Below are 22654 nucleotides of genomic sequence, written 5' to 3' on the forward strand. Positions count from 1 at the left end.
ACAGCCGTATATGGCTGCACCACTGGACTGTACTTGTACGGCAGTACCCCTGGACTTATACGACAGTGCCACTAAACTTTTATACGGCAGTACCACTGGACTTATATGGCAGCAGCACTGGACTTATGGCAGCACAGGACACCACCACTGGACTGATGCAGCACAACACAGCACCACTGCACTGGACTGGACTTATACAGCAGCACTGGACTTATGGCAGTACAGGACACCTGTGACTGGACTGATGCAGCACAAGACACCACCACTGGACTGATGCAGCACAAGACAGCACTGGAATGACACATAAGAGCAGGTCGCCACCCCACGCACCACACCACTTTCCCGCACAGACACTGAGGAGACACGTCCTCTCGCTACACTCTCCAGGACTGTAGTGAAACATGGCGGCGACACGCGGCTTCTTATATGGAATCCAAAACCCACAAGAATCCGACAGTGGGTTTTGCCTCATTCTGGTTTCCGAGTCTGGCGGGAAGTCCTAAGCCGGGCTCGGATCTGGGCTCGGGACGTGATGTTCGGTAAGGTTCAGTTCTCAGGGAACCGAACCCACTCATCCCTAATTTTAAGTATAGTTTAGTTAACAACATTCAGTTTTTTGTTTGTGTGTCAATCATAAGTTTAGGGTCTTATAAGTGTATAGTATAACAATCATATTTTAAAAATAATTAGGAGAGCAGGTTCAAATAAATAAATAAATATATATTATATATATATTAGAGATGAGCGGGTTCGGTTCCTCGGAATCCGAACCCGCCCGAACTTCAGGTTTTTTTACACGGGGCCGAGCGACTCGGATCTTCCCGCCTTGCTCGGTTAACCCGAGCGCGCCCGAACGTCATCATCCCGCTGTCGGATTCTCGCGAGGCTCGTATTCTATTGCGAGACTCGGATTCTATATAAGGAGCCGCGCGTCGCCGCCATTTTCACACGTGCATTGAGATTGATAGGGAGAGGACGTGGCTGGCGTCCTCTCCGTTTAGACTAGAGTACTAGAGAGAGACACAAATTTTGGGGAGCATATTATTAGGAGGAGTACTACTTGCTGCTGATAGTGTGACCAGTGACCACCAGTTTAATTAATCCGTTCTCTGCCTGAAAAAAAACGATACACAGTGTGACACAGTCTCATACCATATCTGTGCTCAGCCCAGTGTGCTGTATCATATGTAATACTGTATATCATTATCTGACTGTGCGGAGTGCTCACTGCTCACACAGCTTAATTGTGGGGGAGACTGGGGAGCAGTCATAGCAGGAGTACATATTTTAAGTACAGTGCACACTTTTGCTGCCAGAGTGCCACTGCCAGTGTGACTGACCAGTGACCACTGACCACCAGTATTGTGATTGTCTGCTGACCACCAGTATATTGTGATTGTCTCAGTCTGCCTGAAAAAGTTAAACACTCGTCGTGTGGTGTTTTATAAACGCATTCTGCAGACAGTGTCCAGCAGGTCCGTCATTACATAATATATATACCTGTCCGGCTGCAGTACTAGTGTGATATATATATATTTTAATTTTATCTCATTATCATCCAGTCTATATTAGCAGCAGACACAGTACGGTAGTCCACGGCTGTAGCTACCTCTGTGTCGGCAGTCGCTCGTCCATCCATAATTGTATACCACCTACCCGTGTTTTTTTTTTTTTTTCTATCTTCTTGATACTAGTAGCTTACTTTAGGAGTCTGCAGTGCTGAGTCTGACAGACAGTGTCCAGCAGGTCCGTCATTACATAATATATACCTGTCCGGCTGCAGTACTAGTGTGATATATATATATATATATATATATATATATATTTTATTTTTATCTCATTATCATCCAGTCTATATTAGCAGCAGACACAGTACGGTAGTTAACGGCTGTAGCTACCTCTGTGTCGGCAGTCGCTGGTCCATCCATAATTGTATACCACCTACCCGTGGTTTTTTTTTCTATCTTCTTGATACTAGTAGCTTACTTTAGGAGTCTGCAGTGCTGACAGACAGTGTCCAGCAGGTCCGTCATTTCATAATATATATATACCTGTCCGGCTGCAGTACTAGTGTGATATATATATATATATATATATATATATATATTTTATTTTTATCTCATTATCATCCAGTCTATATTAGCAGCAGACACAGTACGGTAGTCCACGGCTGTAGCTACCTCTGTGTCGGCAGTCGCTCGTCCATCCATAAGTATACTAGTATCCATCCATCTCCATTGTTTACCTGAGGTGCCTTTTAGTTGTGCCTATTAAAATATGGAGAACAAAAATGTTGAGGTTCCAAAAATAGGGAAAGATCAAGATCGACTTCCACCTCGTGCTGAAGCTGCTGCCACTAGTCATGGCCAAGACGATGAAATGCCAGCAACGTCGTCTGCCAAGGCCGATGCCCAATGTCATAGTACAGAGCATGTAAAATCCAAAACACCAAATATCAGTAAAAAAAAGGACTCAAAAATCTAAAATAAAATTGTCGGAGGAGAAGCGTAAACTTGCCAATATGCCATTTACCACACGGAGTGGCAAGGAACGGCTGAGGCCCTGGCCTATGTTCATGGCTAGTGGTTCAGCTTCACATGAGGATGGAAGCACTCAGCCTCTCGCTAGAAAAATGAAAAGACTCAAGCTGGCAAAAGCACAGCAAAGAACTGTGCGTTCTTCGAAATCCCAAATCCACAAGGAGAGTCCAATTGTGTCGGTTGCGATGCCTGACCTTCCCAACACTGGACGTGAAGAGCATGCGCCTTCCACCATTTGCACGCCCCCTGCAAGTGCTGGAAGGAGCACCCGCAGTCCAGTTCCTGATAGTCAGATTGAAGATGTCAGTGTTGAAGTACACCAGGATGAGGAGGATATGGGTGTTGCTGGCGCTGGGGAGGAAATTGACAAGGAGGATTCTGATGGTGAGGTGGTTTGTTTAAGTCAGGCACCCGGGGAGACACCTGTTGTCCGTGGGAGGAATATGGCCATTGACATGCCTGGTGAAAATACCAAAAAAATCAGCTCTTCGGTGTGGAAGTATTTCACCAGAAATGCGGACAACATTTGTCAAGCCGTGTGTTGCCTTTGTCAAGCTGTAATAAGTAGGGGTAAGGACGTTAACCACCTCGGAACATCCTCCCTTATACGTCACCTGCAGCGCATTCATAATAAGTCAGTGACAAGTTCAAAAACTTTGGGCGACAGCGGAAGCAGTCCACTGACCAATAAAATCCCTTCCTCTTGTAACCAAGCTCACGCAAACCACCCCACCAACTCCCTCGGTGTCAATTTCCTCCTTCCCCAGGAATGCCAATAGTCCTGCAGGCCATGTCACTGGCAATTCTGACGAGTCCTCTCCTGCCTGGGATTCCTCCGATGCATCCTTGCGTGTAACGCCTACTGCTGCTGGCGCTGCTGTTGTTGCTGCTGGGAATCGATGGTCATCCCAGAGGGGAAGTCGTAAGCCCACTTTTACTACTTCCACCAAGCAATTGACTGTCCAACAGTCCTTTGCGAGGAAGATGAAATATCACAGCAGTCATCCTGTTGCAAAGCGGATAACTGAGGCCTTGACAACTATGTTGGTGTTAGACGTGCGTCCGGTATCCGCCGTTAGTTCACAGGGAACTAGACAATTTCTTGAGGTAGTGTGCCCCCGTTACCAAATACCATCTAGGTTCCACTTCTCTAGGCAGGCGATACCGAGAATGTACACGGACGTCAGAAAAAGACTCACCAGTGTCCTAAAAAATGCAGTTGTACCCAATGTCCACTTAACCACGGACATGTGGACAAGTGGAGCAGGGCAGGGTCAGGACTATATGACTGTGACAGCCCACTGGGTAGATGTATGGACTCCCGCCGCAAGAACAGCAGCGGCGGCACCAGTAGCAGCATCTCGCAAACGCCAACTCTTTCCTAGGCAGGCTACGCTTTGTATCACCGGTTTCCAGAATACGCACACAGCTGAAAACCTCTTACGGCAACTGAGGAAGATCATCGCGGAATGGCTTACCCCAATTGGACTCTCCTGTGGATTTGTGGCATCGGACAACGCCAGCAATATTGTGTGTGCATTAAATATGGGCAAATTCCAGCACGTCCCATGTTTTGCACATACCTTGAATTTGGTGGTGCAGAATTATTTAAAAAACGAGAGGGGCGTGCAAGAGATGCTGTCGGTGGCCAGAAGAATTGCGGGACACTTTCGGCGTACAGGCACCACGTACAGAAGACTGGAGCACCACCAAAAACGCCTGAACCTGCCCTGCCATCATCTGAAGCAAGAAGTGGTAACGAGGTGGAATTCAACCCTATATATGCTTCAGAGGTTGGAGGAGCAGCAAAAGGCCATTCAAGCCTATACAATTGAGCACGATATAGGAGGTGGAATGCACCTGTCTCAAGCGCAGTGGAGAATGATTTCAACGTTGTGCAAGGTTCTGCAACCTTTTGAACTTGCCACACGTGAAGTCAGTTCAGACACTGCCAGCCTGAGTCAGGTCATTCCCCTCATCAGGCTTTTGCAGAAGAAGCTGGAGACATTGAAGGAGGAGCTAACACAGAGCGATTCCGCTAGGCATGTGGGACTTGTGGATGGAGCCCTTAATTCGCTTAACAAGGATTCATGGGTGGTCAATCTGTTTAAATCAGAGCACTACATTTTGGCCACCGTGCTCGATCCTAGATTTAAAACCTACCTTGGATCTCTCTTTCCGGCACACACAAGTCTGCTGGGGTTCAAAGACCTGCTGGTGAGAAAATTGTCAAGTCAAGTGGAACGCGACCTGTCAACATCTCCTCCTTCACATTCTCCCGCAACTGGGGGTGCGAGGAAAAGGCTCAGAATTCCGAGCCCACCCGCTGGCGGTGATGCAGGGCAGTCTGGAGCGACTGCTGATGCTGACATCTGGTCCGGACTGAAGGGCCTGACAACGATTACGGACATGTCGTCTACTGTCACTGCATATGATTCTCTCCCCATTGAAAGAATGGTGGAGGATTATATGAGTGACCGCATCCAAGTAGGCACGTCAGACAGTCCGTACTTATACTGGCAGGAAAAAGAGGCAATTTGGAGGCCCTTGCACAAACTGGCTTTATTCTACCTAAGTTGCCCTCCCACAAGTGTGTACTCCGAAAGAGTGTTTAGTGCCGCCGCTCACCTTGTCAGCAATCGGCGTACGAGGTTACTTCCAGAAAATGTGGAGAAGATGATGTTCATTAAAATGAATTATAATCAATTCCTCCGTGGAGACATTGACCAGCAGCAATTGCCTCCACAAAGTACACAGGGAGCTGATATGGTGGATTCCAGTGGGGACGAATTGATAATCTATGAGGAGGGGGATGTACACGGTGATATATCGGAGGATGATGATGAGGTGGACATCTTGCCTCTGTAGAGCCAGTTTGTGCAAGGAGAGATTAATTGCTTCTTTTTTGGTGGGGGTCCAAACCAACCCGTCATTTCAGTCACAGTCGTGTGGCAGACCCTGTCACTGAAATGATGGGTTGGTTAAAGTGTGCATGTCCTGTTTATACAACATAAGGGTGGGTGGGAGGGCCCAAGGACAATTCCATCTTGCACCTCTTTTTTCTTTCATTTTTCTTTGCGTCATGTGCTGTTTGGGGAGTATTTTTTTGAAGTGCCATCCTGCGTGACACTGCAGTGCCACTCCTAGATGGGCCAGGTGTTTGTGTCGGCCACTAGGGTCGCTTATCTTACTCACACAGCTACCTCATTGCGCCTCTTTTTTTCTTTGCGTCATGTGCTGTTTGGGGAGTGTTTTTTGGAAGGGCCATCCTGCGTGACACTGCAGTGCCACTCCTAGATGGGCCAGGTGTTTGTGTCGGCCACTAGGGTCGCTTAGCTTACTCACACAGCTACCTCATTGCGCCTCTTTTTTTCTTTGCGTCATGTGCTGTTTGGGGAGTGTTTTTTGGAAGGGCCATCCTGCGTGACACTGCAGTGCCACTCCTAGATGGGCCAGGTGTTTGTGTCGGCCACTAGGGTCGCTTAGCTTACTCACACAGCTACCTCATTGCGCCTCTTTTTTTCTTTGCGTCATGTGCTGTTTGGGGAGTGTTTTTTGGAAGGGCCATCCTGCGTGACACTGCAGTGACACTCCTAGATGGGCCAGGTGTTTGTGTCGGCCACTAGGGTCGCTTAGCTTACTCACACAGCTACCTCATTGCGCCTCTTTTTTTCTTTGCGTCATGTGCTGTTTGGGGAGTGTTTTTTGGAAGGGCCATCCTGCGTGACACTGCAGTGCCACTCCTAGATGGGCCAGGTGTTTGTGTCGGCCACTAGGGTCGCTTAGCTTACTCACACAGCTACCTCATTGCGCCTCTTTTTTTCTTTGCGTCATGTGCTGTTTGGGGAGTGTTTTTTGGAAGGGCCATCCTGCGTGACACTGCAGTGCCACTCCTAGATGGGCCAGGTGTTTGTGTCGGCCACTAGGGTCGCTTAGCTTAGTCATCCAGCGACCTCGGTGCAAATTTTAGGACTAAAAATAATATTGTGAGGTGTGAGGTGTTCAGAATAGACTGAAAATGAGTGGAAATTATGGTTTTTGAGGTTAATAATACTTTGGGATCAAAATGACCCCCAAATTCTATGATATTTAAGCTGTTTTTTAGTGTTTTTTGAAAAAAACACCCGAATCCAAAACACACCCGAATCCGACAAAAAAAATTCGGTGAGGTTTTGCCAAAACGCGGTCGAACCCAAAACACGGCCGCGGAACCGAACCCAAAACCAAAACACAAAACCCGAAAAATTTCAAGTGCACATCTCTAATATATATGTGTCCAGTCTGTTGTAATCCAGTTGTAAAGCGCAACAGAATTTGCTGTGCTAAATAAAGAACTGTTAATAAATAATGATAAACATGAGCCACGCTTTTACACAATGGGGGGGTATTCAATTTGTACAGTTTTTTTCGGATAGCGGGAAAAACTGCACTAATTTGACTTAGGGCTTAATTCAGACCCGATCGCTGCTGTGCGTTTTCGCACAGGAGCGCACAGAGGCGGTCGCTGGGTGGGCCGGCGGCATTTGAGGGCGCAGACCGCAATGCAATGCAATGCAAGGCCTAATTCAAACCCGATCGCTGCTGTGCACAGCAGCGCACAGAGGCTGGCGCTGGGCAGAAGGGGGCGGGCCGGCGGCATTTGGCCGCCATTTAGGGGGCGCTGTCTTGGCAACGCAGGCATTCCCGGACCATTGGGGGGGGCAGGCTGCGGCGACTGCGTTATGTCACATGTAGCCGCTGCAACCATCACAGCGATGAGTAGCTCCTGCCAGCGCACAGGAGCTGCGCTGGCAGGGAGCTACTCTTCCAGTTCAAAAGCATCGCCGCTGTGCAATGTTTTTGTACTTGTGCGGGGGAGGGGGGGGGGTCAGGCCAGACATGCGGGGTGGACTAGCCCTGTGCTGGGCATCCCCCCGCATGTCTGTGTGACTGATCGTAGATGTGCTAAATTTAGCACATCTACAATCAGGTCTGAATTACCCCCTAGTATATTCAATTGCGGGCGTTTTCGTAAGTTTTTTAATCACTTTTCTCCCATGCCTTTTCGCATTCTTTTTTTTCTGTTGAAATTGCATGGGCGAAAATGGACCCAAATACAGACGAAAACACCTGCAAATTTGACAAAACACGTGGATCAGCGGCGAATTCGCCGAACCACGTGTTTTTTGCCCGTGCCAGATTTTTCGACCAGTCGAAAAAACAATTTGACCTATTAAATGAAAGTGCTGTTTTTTCAACTGGTCGAAAAAATGGCACTACTTAAATACCCCCCAATAAAATGTAACTACTAGGAGTGTACTTTTTTTCCCCCTGCTTCTAAGCATTACTCATGACTACCCAAACCCATATATCATTGCCATGTTTTTAAAATGTTGAATTATAGCTTCATTTTTGTGTGTGGTGCATTGAAACTTCTAAAAATTAACATGAAATGTAACGTCACATGGAATGACCCATTAGCATATTTTTCTGGTTAACGCAAGACACAAGTCTCAGACACTTAAGTGCACTGTAGTAAACCATTTATTTTAAGGGAATTTGATATTAAGCATCAGTTAAAAGTGTTTTCCCCAGAAATTTTTTAAAGCTGGACTGCATTATGAGGTAGTTGGGAGGAGGGGAAAACCGCACACTATCGCAGGAGGTAAGCAGCAGCCCATCCTGCACCCTCCCGCCAGGCATCTCACTGTTTGGTGGGCTCTACGTGAGTGAGGGGTAGACTGTGAATCTGCAATGCTTGCAGCTTACCTCCAATGCAAGGTATGCCAGGGTGGAGAGGGGACCAAGGCCAGTTCTGTGCAGTGGGTATTCCTCTTGCTTACAGCACCCTCTGCTGGCTGGCACCAGTGTACTGACAGGTCCTGGGTGCCAAGTGGTGTAAGAAAAATGTCACGGAGTGCTCATCAGAAAGGCCCTGGGGAGAACACTGATTAAGCTACAAAACCCCCTTTAATACAGAAAAAACAAACAACTCACTGTCCTGCTAATGCTAAAAAAACCCCTCTAAAAAATAGTTGCTTAAATACATTTCAGAAAAGCATAATCTTTCAGGAGATGAAGAAAGCACCAATCAGTATCAGCAAACTTTCACAATCAGCCAATCACAAGTAGCTTTCTAGTAGCAGAGACCAGGGCTGCCGGGAAATCTGGTGGGCCCAGTTGTTAGAAGGAGAGCGTGACCAAGCTGGAAAAAAGTTTCAGTACAAGCATTCCCCAGCATAATGGATGGTCTGGGCCCTCGCTTGATATGCTTGGGTACGGTTAATCAGTATCCACCCCTCCACCCACTCGATGCACCTACCAGGAACCATCCTCCTCTTCATTTGCTATTTCCCCTGGCCACTCACAAATAATAGGGCTTTCTCAGGCCTAACTAACAACATATATATTTTACGGGTATTATTATAGTGGTGTATGAATTATGCAAAAAGATTTCTAACTTATCAGAATTTTGTTATATCACCATAACCAATTTAAAATCCGCTGTATTTCAATAGCCAGATATGTGCTGCAGTGCTAGTAGATAAATCAGGTAATTTCATGGAAAGCACATCCGTGCAGCTAGCTAATTGAAAATGTAATGCAAATCTTAGCAGAGCAGGATCATGCAGATATAATTTCACAGACATGAGAATTGATATGAGCCTTTGTGGATTGCATGGATACATCCCATATCTCAGGGGTAAAGAAGCAATGGCAGTGGTATGGAGATGAACAAATATAATTAAAACAATTATGAAAATGAGGAATTTGTCGATGTGATGCTAAATAAAAGTGGTGGATGAATAACAGTGAACACATTTGTGTAAGAAAAATAAATTACAAAGAGAAGAAATTATACACCTGATCCTACTGCTAAAATATACAATTTAAAAGTTTTATATTTCAAGCAGTAAACAACTTGTCTGATAGGTCTGTTCATATGCATTCAGTAAACTAGTCATTCCTTCTTGCCTTTTCAGACTATCATAAGACACTTTCAGAATTTCCCCCACTGAAAGTGGTGATAATGCTTAAAATATCCTTAGGAAAGAAAGCTATACCTTAAACACACCTTAAATACACTTTACCATGGAGCCGCTGCGGCCGCTGTACTTAACACACACTCTGCACACTTTGTACGCTATTAGCGTACAAAAACCCGTACTGCGTACGGACTTCGCGTACAAACGCTGTGCTGACGGTACAAAGTACTCACAGCGCGTACACACCCAGAGATACACCACAAACCCTGAACAGTTATGCAATGCAATGAAAATATGCTTTAAACCTTAGCAGGGCAATGAAGACACGACACCAATTGTGATTTTACCGCTGGGTTCCGACACCACAGTGGATTATTGCTAAAAGGGGGGTTACAATACAAACAATACAATATAATATAACAGAGTAAATGGCTACATTCAATGGTACCTACGTGAGTAGATTCGCTTGCGCTTCCCGGCCCGGTCCTCGGTCATCTGATAGATAACTTTGTGAGTCTTGTGTCAGACCAGGCCTGCAGCAGCTCTCTTTATACAATTCTTCCAAAAAGCAATACAATAGATACTGTAATCTCTTTGTCCATTGGACACAGGATTGCACATTTACAGTACAGGAGAGGTCATAGGTCGGTTTGAATAGGTAGGCGATGTCTTTCCCAACTGCTCTTGTGGGTGGTCTCCTCTGGATTCCCGCCGCATACATAATGTACAGTAAATACAGTTTATATCTATATTCTGCTCCTGCACATAACTATCCGCAGGAACATGCGATCTTTCTCAATCCAACACCGGAATGTTACCCTTAAAATACCCTTCAGCTGGATAGCAAACACCACCTTATGACCTTGTTCTGTCCCCTCCTATTCTGTAAAGGTGAATCCCTTTGTTCTGTTACCATTTAAACTGTTGTTACTTTCTGATGTGGTGCAGGGATACTATGTGTACATTGTGCACTATTTGGATTAAATATGTAATGTGTTTTGATAGCCTTTCGTGCGTTCACAAACTCTACCGTAAATACTCATACCACGCGCTAATGTGCAGGACCGCGAGAGTGACCATACGCAAATTGCGGATATGCGCACGCACGACAGAACAAGTGCATGCAGGGAGGCCATCTGTGTGTAGTTTGTATGTGATGTGTGTACTGCAATATTTTTTGATTTTGACAGTGGTCAGCCGTTACATGAACCAGATAGATATTATGGGAGCCAGCAATTTTGGGTCACCTTCCTGTGACTCCTTCACACACCCTGGTCCATGAGGCAGGAGCAGAATCACCATGCTGTACTCTAAAACCTGCAGTGAGGCCAAGTGATTACTATGTTCTGCTCCTTGACCAGTGGTGCAAGTAGAAATAAATTCTTAGTGGTACTGTGTGCGCACGCTGAAGGTAAGCGTGCCAAAAAATGGGTGTGGCCACATGCCACACAGTGCGTGGCCAATGAAAATGGGGGCGTGATACACATATGGGGGGCTAGATACACATATGCCCCCAATAGTGCAGTGCCAGATACACATATGCACCCAATAGTGCCAGATACAGATATGCCCCCGATAGTTCCAGATACACATATGCCCCAAATAGTGCAGTGCCAGATACATATATGCCCCCAATACTGCCAGATACACATATGCCCCCAATAGTGCCAGATACACGTATGACCCCAGTAGTGCAGTGCCAGATACACATATGCCTCCACAGTGCCAGATACACATGCCCCCACAGTGCCAGATACACGTATGCGCTGCCATAAGTACCAGATACACATATGCCCCCACAGTGCCAGATTCAAATATGTCCCAACAGTGCCAGATATGTGCCCCCACAGTGCCAGATACACATATGCTCCTACAGTGCCAGATACAAATATGTCCCCACAGTGCTAGTTATATGCCCCCACAGCGCTAGATACACATTCTCCCACAGTGCCAGGTACGCACATGCCCCCACAGTGCCAGGTATGCAAATTTCCCAACAGTGCTGCTCACCACTGCTGCTGCTGTGTGTGTCTGAGGGGAGGAGAGCGCATTGTGCACCTCTCCTGCCCCTCAGTCCGGTCTCCGGCAACAGCGGTGTGTATCTCAAATCAAGTGCCGGTTCGTGAGCCAATCAAAGCTCGCAATCCTGGCAGCCAATCGGGAGCTGCCGCTGCTGGTACGCAAGTTCTGATTGGCTGACAAACCGGAGCCTTGCAAGCAAGGTGGTCAGGCCGGTGGTACTGCGTACCAGTTGTCAGTTTTTTTACTGGTACTCAGTACCACCCCGTACCGCCATACTTGCAGCACTGCCCTTGAAACTCTAATGGATAGATGCATCTCAGAATATTAAACACTGCGCTTCACACAGAAGCACTAGTGGTGTACTACCCAACATAGCTTAACCATTGAGCATTGTAAAACATCAGATTGTTACCAAGTGGCTGGTAAGTGTGTCACATTCTTCAGAATGACATTTTATGTGTTCATCTGAACAAATGCAATTTTGCGTTTTGTTTCAACAGACTGTGGCCTTGATTCAGAAGTGGACGCAGAAATGGTTTCGGCTGTGTTTTTTTATTGGCGGCCGCCCATCTGCAACTTTATGCAAATGACGCTGCGAAGTCCTTCCCTTTTGTATAACTGTGCATCTGAATGTGCAAGGACTGAGACGCCCACTGTCAAGTGTCTTTAGATGCAGCATTAAAACACGCACCAGCCAGGGGCGTATCTAGAGAAGAGGAGGCCTGTGTGCAGGCTCCGTCTGGGCCCCCTCCTCTCTAGCCGGCAGCGCTATAGAGCTCTGGGGACTGGGGTCCCTAGGTAGCACAGCAGCCATTTTCCCAGTGATGTTCCTACTGCGCATGCGTGAAACATTTATTTCTGCAGCATTGCTGCTGCGCTGCGGGACTCCGGAGGGTAAGTATTAAACATAACGAAGGGTGTACAGTGTGGGCCCCCTGGCCTGGGGAGCACGTGTGCACCACAAACAGTGCACCCATGATAAATACACCAGTGGCAAGAACTAGCACTTCTTATTTGTGTACAATAGGGGTTATTCAGGTTTGTTAGCAAATCAGAAAAGTAAGCAATTGGGAAAAACCATGTTACACTGCAGGTGGGGCAGATGTAACATGTGCAGAGAGATTTAGATTTGGGTTTGTTATATTGTTTCTGTGCAGGGTAAATACTAGCTGCTTTATTTTTACACTGCAATTTAGATTAAACACACCCCACCCAAATCTAAATCTCTCTGCACATGTTACATCTGCCCCACCTGCAGTGCAACATGGTTTTGCCCATTAGTGTAATTTTTTGGTTTGCTAACAACTCTGAATAACCCCCAATGAGCGCTGATGCAGCAATGTTCTGCAATGTTTTGTACTGTAAGTGTATTTCTTTTCTTTTTTTTACATGTTGTTCATACTGGGCCTGATTCAGATGCGGTCACAACGTCTATGGTGTTGCAATTGAACGATTATCGGCAGACTAAGCATGCACCGCAGGCCGCAATGCTCACTCGCCAAGGTACCTTTGCGATGCCCCTCTCAGTGAGGAATCAGTCACAGCGTGAGTGACAGGAAGAGGCCGTTTGGGGCAGGTAATGGGGAGTATCTGCAAAAGCGCAAACGCGTTGTGAACATTTCGGAGCGTGCAACTGTAATCTCATACGCACAGAACATGGGGGGTAATTCCAAGTTGATCGCAGCAGGAATTTTTTTTAGCAGTTGGGCAAAACCATGTGCACTGCAGGGGAGGCAGATATGACATGTGCAGAAAGAGTTAGATTTGGGTGGGTTATTTTGTTTCTGTGCAGGGTAAATACTGGCTGCTTTATTTTTACACTGCAAATTAGATTGCAGATTGAACACACCACACCCAAATCTAACTCTCTCTGCACATGTTAAATCTGCCTTCCCTGCAGTGCACATGGTTTTGCTCAACTGCTAAAAAAAATCCTGCTGCGATCAACTTGGAATTACCCCCATGGCTCCAGCATCGCAGCCCTGCAGCCAATCTGCGTGGCCATGGAGGCATTTGGGGAGTCAATGTTCCTGGCCTCTTTGTCGAAGTACACAGTTACTAAGCATGTAGCGATGGCTTTGGTGGGTGTCTCTGTTGACTTGTGGGCGGCAAATACACATGCAGTCACTACAATAAGATTGCAGCTGCGTCGGCATTGGGCCCACTGCTTCTGTTTATGTACTTTGTAAGGCACTGCAGACCCCCGTGGCACCAAATAAATAAAGGAAATTAAAAAGTATCAGATGCACAGCCACAAAAAATTTTGGAAATGGAATGAGCATTTCTGGGAGCTATTGAAAGGTGACACACAGAGATGGTCCATCTTATTTGCTTGTAATGTGAGTGTTGCAGAAGTGGTTGCACAACGTACTTGGCTACTCTCCCTGAAGTTGCCTGAGGCTCCCGATATTTGGGTAGCCCCCCCTTCCCCCGCACACCCGGAAAAGCAGGCAGATCTCCCGCATCCTGCCCACACCATACTGATGCGGTCAGGATGGGGAGATACTCTCCGGTATTCGCGGCCCATGCGGTGGGGGAGGAGCTAAAATGACGCAAATTGTTTGATGATGTCACAACTCGGCCCCCGCCCCGTGAAGTTCCCTGCAGCGTCTCCTCTCCTGGCTTCTCCCAGAGAGGAGAATGTAACAGTAGGTAAGTATGTTGCACAATTGTGTACATTGGAGGCCATACTTTGATGGAACATCTGCACCTAGCATGAGGCTGGTGCGAGTTTTCATGGTCATGTCACCAAAACATTATCCGTCACACCCTCATTTGTGTGCAGAATTAGAATGGTGGGATTTATGTGACAGTATGAAGTTAAAGTTCCCCTTCATCAGAAGTTAAATATGGATAAGCAACATTATATCAGCAATTTAGTATAGCACAAACAGGAAGGAGCCAAAGAATGATAATGTCATGAAATTACTACAAGAAGATCACCTACCTGACAGCTGACAAGTCTTCACAACCAGATGGTTCCAAGACCAGTGACACTACATCTTTTACATCCATTCCTTCCAGAGATTGCCTGCTATTTTGAACGGGAAGTTCACATCTACTGTATGAGAATAGGCAGTATACTGTAATTATAGGGTACACATATACAAATTAACTGTCTGCTGCTAGTACATTTGCAGGAATAGCATTTACAGCTTCAGGGAAAAACAAGCAATGATATTTGCTGTGTGAGCACATTTTGGTGCTTTCAGTAGCTAATCCTATCTATGACTTTGAAAAAAAAAAATCCTCAACACACAAAGTAATTCTTTAGTTAAATTATTTGGCAAGTGCTGTTCCTGTTTACAGAGGGTTAGCAAAGAGACAGATAATAGCAAACAGAAAGCTGTGTGTGAGTCAGGAGTCACACAAGACTTGAATGTCATGGTACTGCATATTGAATAGATGCATGGACTATTTTCACTGCAACACATAGGTCACCACTGTTTCTACTAGAGATGTGCAGCTGGCACTTTTCGTGTTTTGGTTCTAATTCCACTTTCATGTTTTGGTTTTAGCTTGGTTTTGCCAAAACTACCCTTTTGTGGTTTGGTTTTGGATCTGGATGATTTTTGAAAAAAAACATAAAAACAGCTAAAATCACAGAATTTGGGGGTAATTTTTCTCCTACGGTATAATTAACATCAATAACAATCATTTCCACTCATTTCCAGTCTATTCTGAACACCTCACAATATTGTTTTTAGGCCAAAAGGTTGCACCGAGGTTGCTGGATGACTAAGCTAAGCGACACAAGTGGACAACACAAATACCTGGCCCATCTAGGAGTGGTACTGCAGTGTCAGACAGGAGGGCAGATATAAAAAAAAGGCCCCAAACAGCACATCATGCAAAGAAGAAAAAGAATTGCAATGAGGTAGTTGTATGACTAAGCCAAGCGACACAACTGGAATTATACGTCCAAATCACTAGAATTATACGTCCAAATCACTGGAATTAATTGGCAAAATCACTGTAATTATACGTCCAAATCACTGGAATTAATTGGCAAGATCACTGTAATTATACATCCAAATCACTGGAATTAATTGGCAAGATTACTGTAATTAATAATTATACGTCAAAATCACTGGAATTAATTGGCAAAATCACTGTAATTATACATCCAAATCACTGGAATTAATTGGCAAGATCACTGTAATTATACGTCCAAATCACTGGAATTAATTGGCAGGATTACTGTAATTAATAATTATATGTCCAAATCACTGGAATTAATTGGCAAAATCACTGTAATTATACGTCCAAATCACTGGAATTAATTGGCAAGATTACTGTAATTATACGTCTAAATCACTGGAATTAATTGACAAGATCACTGTAATTATACGTCTAAATCACTGGAATTAATTGGAAAGATCACTGTAATTATACGTCCAAATCACTGTAATTAATTGGCAGGATTACTGTAATTAATAATTATATGTCCAAATCACTGGAATTAATTGGCAAAATCACTGTAATTATACGTCCAAATCACTGGAATTAATTGGCAAGATTACTGTAATTATACGTCCAAATCACTGGAATTAAATGACAAAATCTCGCTATCGCCTGCCTAGTGAAGTGGAATCTAGATGGGATTTGGTACCACCGGGGACACAATACTTCCATCAATTGTCTAAATCCCACTGCACTAATGGTGGATACCAGACGCACGTCTAACACCAACATAAGTGTCAAGGCCTCAGTTATGAGGGCTTCCATCGTCATGTGAAGCTGAACCACTAGTCATGAACATAGGCCAGGGCCTCAGCCGTTCCTTGCCACTTCGTGTTGTAAATGGCATATTGGCAAGTTTACGCTTCTCCTCAGACCATTTAAATTTCTTTTTTTGGATCTTTTTACTGAACTTTATTTTTTTGGATTTTACATGCCCTCTACTATTACAATGGGCATCGGCCTTGGCAGATGACGTTGATGGCATTTCATCGTCTATGTCATGGCTAGTGGCAGCAGCTTCAGCACTAGGAGGAAGTGGTTCTTGATCTTTCCCTATTTTATCCTCCAAATGTTTGTACTCCATTATTTTTCTGAAGTTATATAACACAATATGCGGCACAAGAGAGCGTACCCCTATACCTCACAGGGCAAACACTAAAAATTATTTGTCTTAAATATTAATAACTCCTTTATTTGGAGTAAATAATATACAGCACAGGACAGCACCACTGAACTTATACAGCAGCACCACTGGACTGGATTTATACGGAATGATATGGATTTATATGGAATTATACGGCAGGATGACTGGAACTATACGGCAATATCACGGGAATTATATGGCAGTATTCTGAGAATTATACGGCAATATCACAGGAATTATATGTCAGTATCACTGGAATTATGTGCCAGTATTCCGAGAATTATAAGGCAATATCACAGGAATTATACGACAATGTCACAGGTATTATACGCCAGTATCACGGAAATTATATGGCAGTATCACAGGAATTATACGCCAGTATTCCGAGAATTATACAGCAATATCACGGGAATTATAGGCCAGTATCACGGGAATTATATGGCAGTAACACTGGATATATTGCAGCAGAGGACACCACCACTGTGACTGGTCACTGGACTGATGCTGCACAAGACACTTCCCCTGGTTTGATGCAAGACAACACAGCAAAAATGCAAGGGATTTATACAGCAGCCAGCAGCACTGGGGACATATAGCAGCAGAGGACACCAACACTGTGACTGGCTGGACTAATGCAGCATAAGACACTGACTACACTGGACTGGACTGAGCAACACAACACAGCAGTAGACTCACCACCCCCACTTTCCCGCCCCCACATAGACACTGAGGATGGAGAAACGTCCTCTCACTACACTCTCCGAGACTGGAGTGAAAATGGCCATGACGCGCGGCTTCTTATATGGAATCCAAGTCCCGCGAGAATCCAACAGCGGGATGATGACGTTTTGCCTCGTTTGGGTTTCCGAGTCAGGTGGGAAAACCCGAGCCTGGCTCGGAACCGGACTCGAATGGTGAAGTTCGGTACGGTTCGGTTCTCTGAGAACCGAACCCACTCATCTCTAGTTTCTACAGGAATCTGTAAAAATCTTCTGATATAAACAGAACTGATACATTTTGGAGTATAATTCAGGCGCTTGAAGCCTGTGACTTATTAAAGGCTTTTTTCTCCTGTGGGGACTCTTCATGAGTTCATCAGTGGTACAGTCAAATAAAAACCCACAGTCAAATAGGAAACCACTTCCCAACCCTTCCCTTTCCCAGACTGGTATCATAAATAGCAGCCTCGTAATAAATATGTGAAACAACCAGCGGCGGGATATAATGGAGTCCAGATCGCCGGAGGTGCGGGACTTTTTTTTAAAGGGGCAATAGCTTATAAGACATGGTTTTGCCTTGTAAGTGATTGCCTCTTTAATAAAATGTCTGAGATCGTTCGGCATCCAGCACCTCCGTCGATCTCAGACTTCATTACATCCCGGCTGCTGGAGTCCAGGGAAAAATTTTACAAAACGATAGGAATGCTCTATGGAGAAATAAGAGGGCAATGTACTCCTAGTATTGCACTAATTATGGGGAGGGGTTTTAAACATGTACAAAACGTTGGTAAAAGCTGTCTTTAAGCTAGTTTTCATTTTATAAGACTGATACATACCAGACCCGTCATTCACCCTCCCTCCCTCTCCATTGTCCCTTTTTTACCTATGGAGCGGTCAGGTGATCCCTGAAACCATGAGGTTCATTAGATATAGTGATAAATGTAACAACCTGTGAACTGCAGGCTTCAGTGCGGATCTTCCTGATGTTTGAAACTATCAATCATTAAAAAGACAAAAGGTTTTGGGGGCGATGTACTAAAGCCTAAAATGCGATAAAAACCCAGAAAATCTCATTTTCTGTGTTTTTTTGCCACATTTCCATATGTACCAAGATGCATAATGTGATGCATTCCAGAGCTTGGACACGGTGGGTAACGCCATCTTTAGGTGATGTTACCCAAATGAAGCCTGGGCTTCTTTTCGCTACTCATCCTGAGAGGGATCATAATTTATTAATTAGAAAGAGGCTAAAAGTGAGGAAATTACCTTACACTATCTAAGAATCCAGTTTGTTTATGTACAAAATGTTCCAGGTACAAGACAATGAGTGGGGGTGTACAGATAACTCTGACAGCTGTCTAATAAATGATGGTGTAGCAAACAGAACAGCCCTCAGAACTAATATTCTTTTTAATCTGCTTCATAAAGATCAAATGGATTTTGCTTCAAGCCTGTAGATGTGTTAAAAGGTAATTATTATTTGCAGACCCTCAAACATGACCCTTTACACCCAGCACACAATGCTCTGCTCCCAAGCTTCGCAATTAACTTACTATGCACTTGTATGGGTCGATTTTATTAATTTATAAGAGCATTCTTTAATATCACCAGTTAATTAGTTGAGCACATGTAACTGGAATAACGGGTATGGTATAGCTCATAGACAGTTATAAGACAGATAGTCATTAGTTAGACACTATATGGTCGACAGTCAAAAGTCAGACAGGGTCAAGAGTCAGACAGTCAAAAGTCCGACAGGGTCATAAGTCAGACAGGGTCATAAGTCAGAAACAAAAATATTTTTTTTTTTGTGTTTTTAAACATTTTTATTTTAACACAGATTTGGTGAAATTCGTCTGCTCGCCGCGCTTCGGGCTCGGTGTCTCGCTTTGCTCGCACAACTTTACTAAAAGGTAATAGTTTGTGACATGGATAGTAAATGAGGCAAAAGCTGTAAAAAACAGAAAAACAAAAAAAAATATTTTTTTTGTGTGTCTGACTTTTGACCATGTCTGACTTTTGACTGTCGACCATATAGTGTCTAACTAATGACTGTCTATCTTTTAACTGTCTGCGTCTGCCTATAGACAGGAACCCGCAATAACATATAACATTAAGAAATAGAGCATTTTATAACTGGTGGAAGAGGTTACGTTAGAGCAGGGGTGGGGAACCTCCGGCCCGCGGGCCGTATAAGGCCCGCAAAGCCGTTTGCTCCGGCCCACCCGCTTCTCTGTGAGACACGCCGCCGCTCAGTCCGGCGGCAGCATGTCTCAGCTGTCAGGACAGGGACTCAGGAGGAGAGCTCGGCGGATGGCGGCGGCGGCGTGTAGGACTAGAAACCAGCGGCCGGTTCGTGAACCAATCAGAGCTCGCGGACCGGCAGCCAATCAGGAGCCGCGGCTGCCGGTCCGCGAGCTCTGATTGGCTCTCGAACCGGCGGCTGGTTTCAAGTCCTACACGCCGCCGCCCAACATAGCCGCGCTCTCCTCTGTGTCCCGCTGAAAGAAGCAGCGGTAAGCAACACGGGGGGGGGGGGGGGGCATCTGTATACCTGGCACTGTGAGGGTCAATTGTATACCTGGCACTGTGAGGGTCATTTGTATACCTGGCACTGTGGGGGGGGGGGGGGGGAGAATCTGTATACCTGGCACTGTGGGGGCATCTGTATACCTGGCACTGTGAGGGGCATTTGTATACCTGGCACTGTGGGGGCATCTATATACCTGGCACTGTGAGGGGCATTTGTATACCTGGCACTGTGGGGGCATCTGTATACCTGGTACTGTGGGGGGGCATCTGTATACCTGGCACTGTGAGGGGCATTTGTATACCTGGCACTGTGGGGGGGGGGATCTGTATACCTGGCACTGTGGGGGCATCTGTATACCTGGCACTGTGAGGGGCATTTGTATACCTGGCACTGTGGGGGGCATCTGTATACCTTGCACTGTGGGGGCATCTGTATACCTGGCACTGTGAGGGGCATTTGTATACCTGGCACTGTGGGGGCATCTGTATACCTGGTACTGTGGGGGGCATCTGTATACCTGGCACTGAGGGGGGCATCTGTATACCTGGCACTGTGAGGGGCATTTGTATACCTGGCACTGTGAGGGGCATTTGTATACCTGGCACTGTGGGGGGGGGATCTGTATACCTGGCACTGTGGGGGCATCTGTATACCTGGCACTGTGAGGGGCATTTGTATACCTGGCACTGTGGGGGGCATCTGTATACCTGGCACTGTGGGGGCATCTATATACCTGGCACTGTGAGGGGCATTTGTATACCTGGCACTGTGGGGGCATCTGTATACCTGGTACTGTGGGGGGCATCTGTATACCTGGCACTGTGAGGGTCATTTGTATACCTGGCACTGTGAGGGGCATTTGTATACCTGGCACTGTGGGGATCTGTATACCTGGCACTGTGGGGGCATCTGTATACCTGGCACTGTGAGGGACATTTGTATACCTGGCACTGTGAGGGGCATTTGTATACCTGGCACTGTGGGGGGGGGGGATCTGTATACCTGGCACTGTGGGGGCATCTGTATACCTGGCACTGTGGGGGCATCTGTATACCTGGCACTGTGGGGGCATCTGTATACCTGGCACTGTGAGGGGCATTTGTATACCTGGCACTGTGGGGGGCATCTATATACCTGGCACTGTGAGGGGCATTTGTATACCTGGCACTGTGGGGGCATCTGTATACCTGGCTCTGTGGGGGGCATCTGTATACCTGGCACTGTGGGGGGCATCTGTATACCTGGCACTGTGGGGGCATCTATATACCTGGCACTGTGAGGGGCATTTGTATACCTGGCACTGTGGGGGCATCTGTATACCTGGTACTGTGGGGGGCATCTGTATACCTGGCACTGTGGGGGGCATCTGTATACCTGGCACTGTGAGGGGCATTTGTATACCTGGCACTGTGGGGGCATCTGTATACCTGGCACTGTGGGGGGCATCTGTATACCTGGCACTGTGGGGGCATTGTGGGGGGCATTTGTATACCTGGCACTGTGAGGGGCATTTGTATACCTGGCACTGTGGGGGCATCTGTATACCTGGCACTGTGAGGGGCATTTGTATACCTGGCACTGTGGGGGCATTTGTATACCTGGCACTGTGGGAGCAATTGTGGATCTGGCACTGCACTATTGGGGGCATATGTGTATCACGTCCCATTTTCTCTGACGTCCTAGTGGATGCTGGGAACTCCGAAAGGACCATGGGGAATAGCGGCTCCGCAGGAGACTGGGCACAACTAAAGAAAGCTTTTAGGTCACCTGGTGTGCACTGGCTCCTCCCACTATGACCCTCCTCCAAGCCTCAGTTAGATTTTGTGCCCGGCCGAGGTTGGATGCACACTAAGGGCTCTCCTGAGCTTCTAGAAAGAAAGTATATAATTAGGTTTTTTATTTTACAGTGAGACCTGCTGGCAACAGGCTCACTGCAGCGAGGGACTAAGGGGAGAAGAAGCGAACCTACCTGCTTGCAGCTAGCTTGGGCTTCTTAGGCTACTGGACACCATTAGCTCCAGAGGGATCGACCGCATGGAACTGGCCTTGGTGTTCGGTCCCGGAGCCGCGCCGCCGTCCCCCTTACAGAGCCAGAAGCAAGAAGAGGTCTGGAAAATCGGCGGCAGAAGACATCAGTCTTCACCAAGGTAGCGCACAGCACTGCAGCTGTGCGCCATTGCTCCTCATACACACTTCACACTCCGGTCATTGAGGGTGCAGGGCGCTAGGGGGGGGCGCCCTGAGCAGCAATAAAAACACCTTGGCTGGCAAAAATACCACAATATATAGCCCTAGAGGCTATATATGTGATAATTACCCCTGCCAGAATCCATAAAAAAGCGGGAGAATAGTCCGCGAAAAAGGGGCGGAGCTATCTCCTTCAGCACACTGGCGCCATTTCTCCCTCACAGCTCCGCTGGAAGGAAGCTCCCTGGCTCTCCCCTGCAGTCTACACTACAGAAAAGGGTAAAAAAGAGAGGGGGGGCACTAAATTTAGGCGCAGTATATATAACAGCAGCTATAGGGGACATAATTCAGTTAGTCCCTGCATTATATAGCGCTCTGGTGTGTGCTGGCATACTCTCACTCTGTCTCCCCAAAGGGCTTTGGTGGGTCCTGTCCTCTGTTAGAGCATTCCCTGTGTGTGTGCGGTGTGTCGGTACGGCTGTGTCGACATGTTTGATGAGGATAATGATGTGGAGGCGGAGCAGAGGCCTATAGAAGGGATGTCACCCCCTGCGGGGCAGACACCTGAGTGGATGGACTTA

The sequence above is a fragment of the Pseudophryne corroboree genome, chromosome 3 (genome assembly GCF_028390025.1).
Source record: "Pseudophryne corroboree isolate aPseCor3 chromosome 3, aPseCor3.hap2, whole genome shotgun sequence".
Lineage (NCBI taxonomy): Eukaryota > Metazoa > Chordata > Amphibia > Anura > Myobatrachidae > Pseudophryne > Pseudophryne corroboree.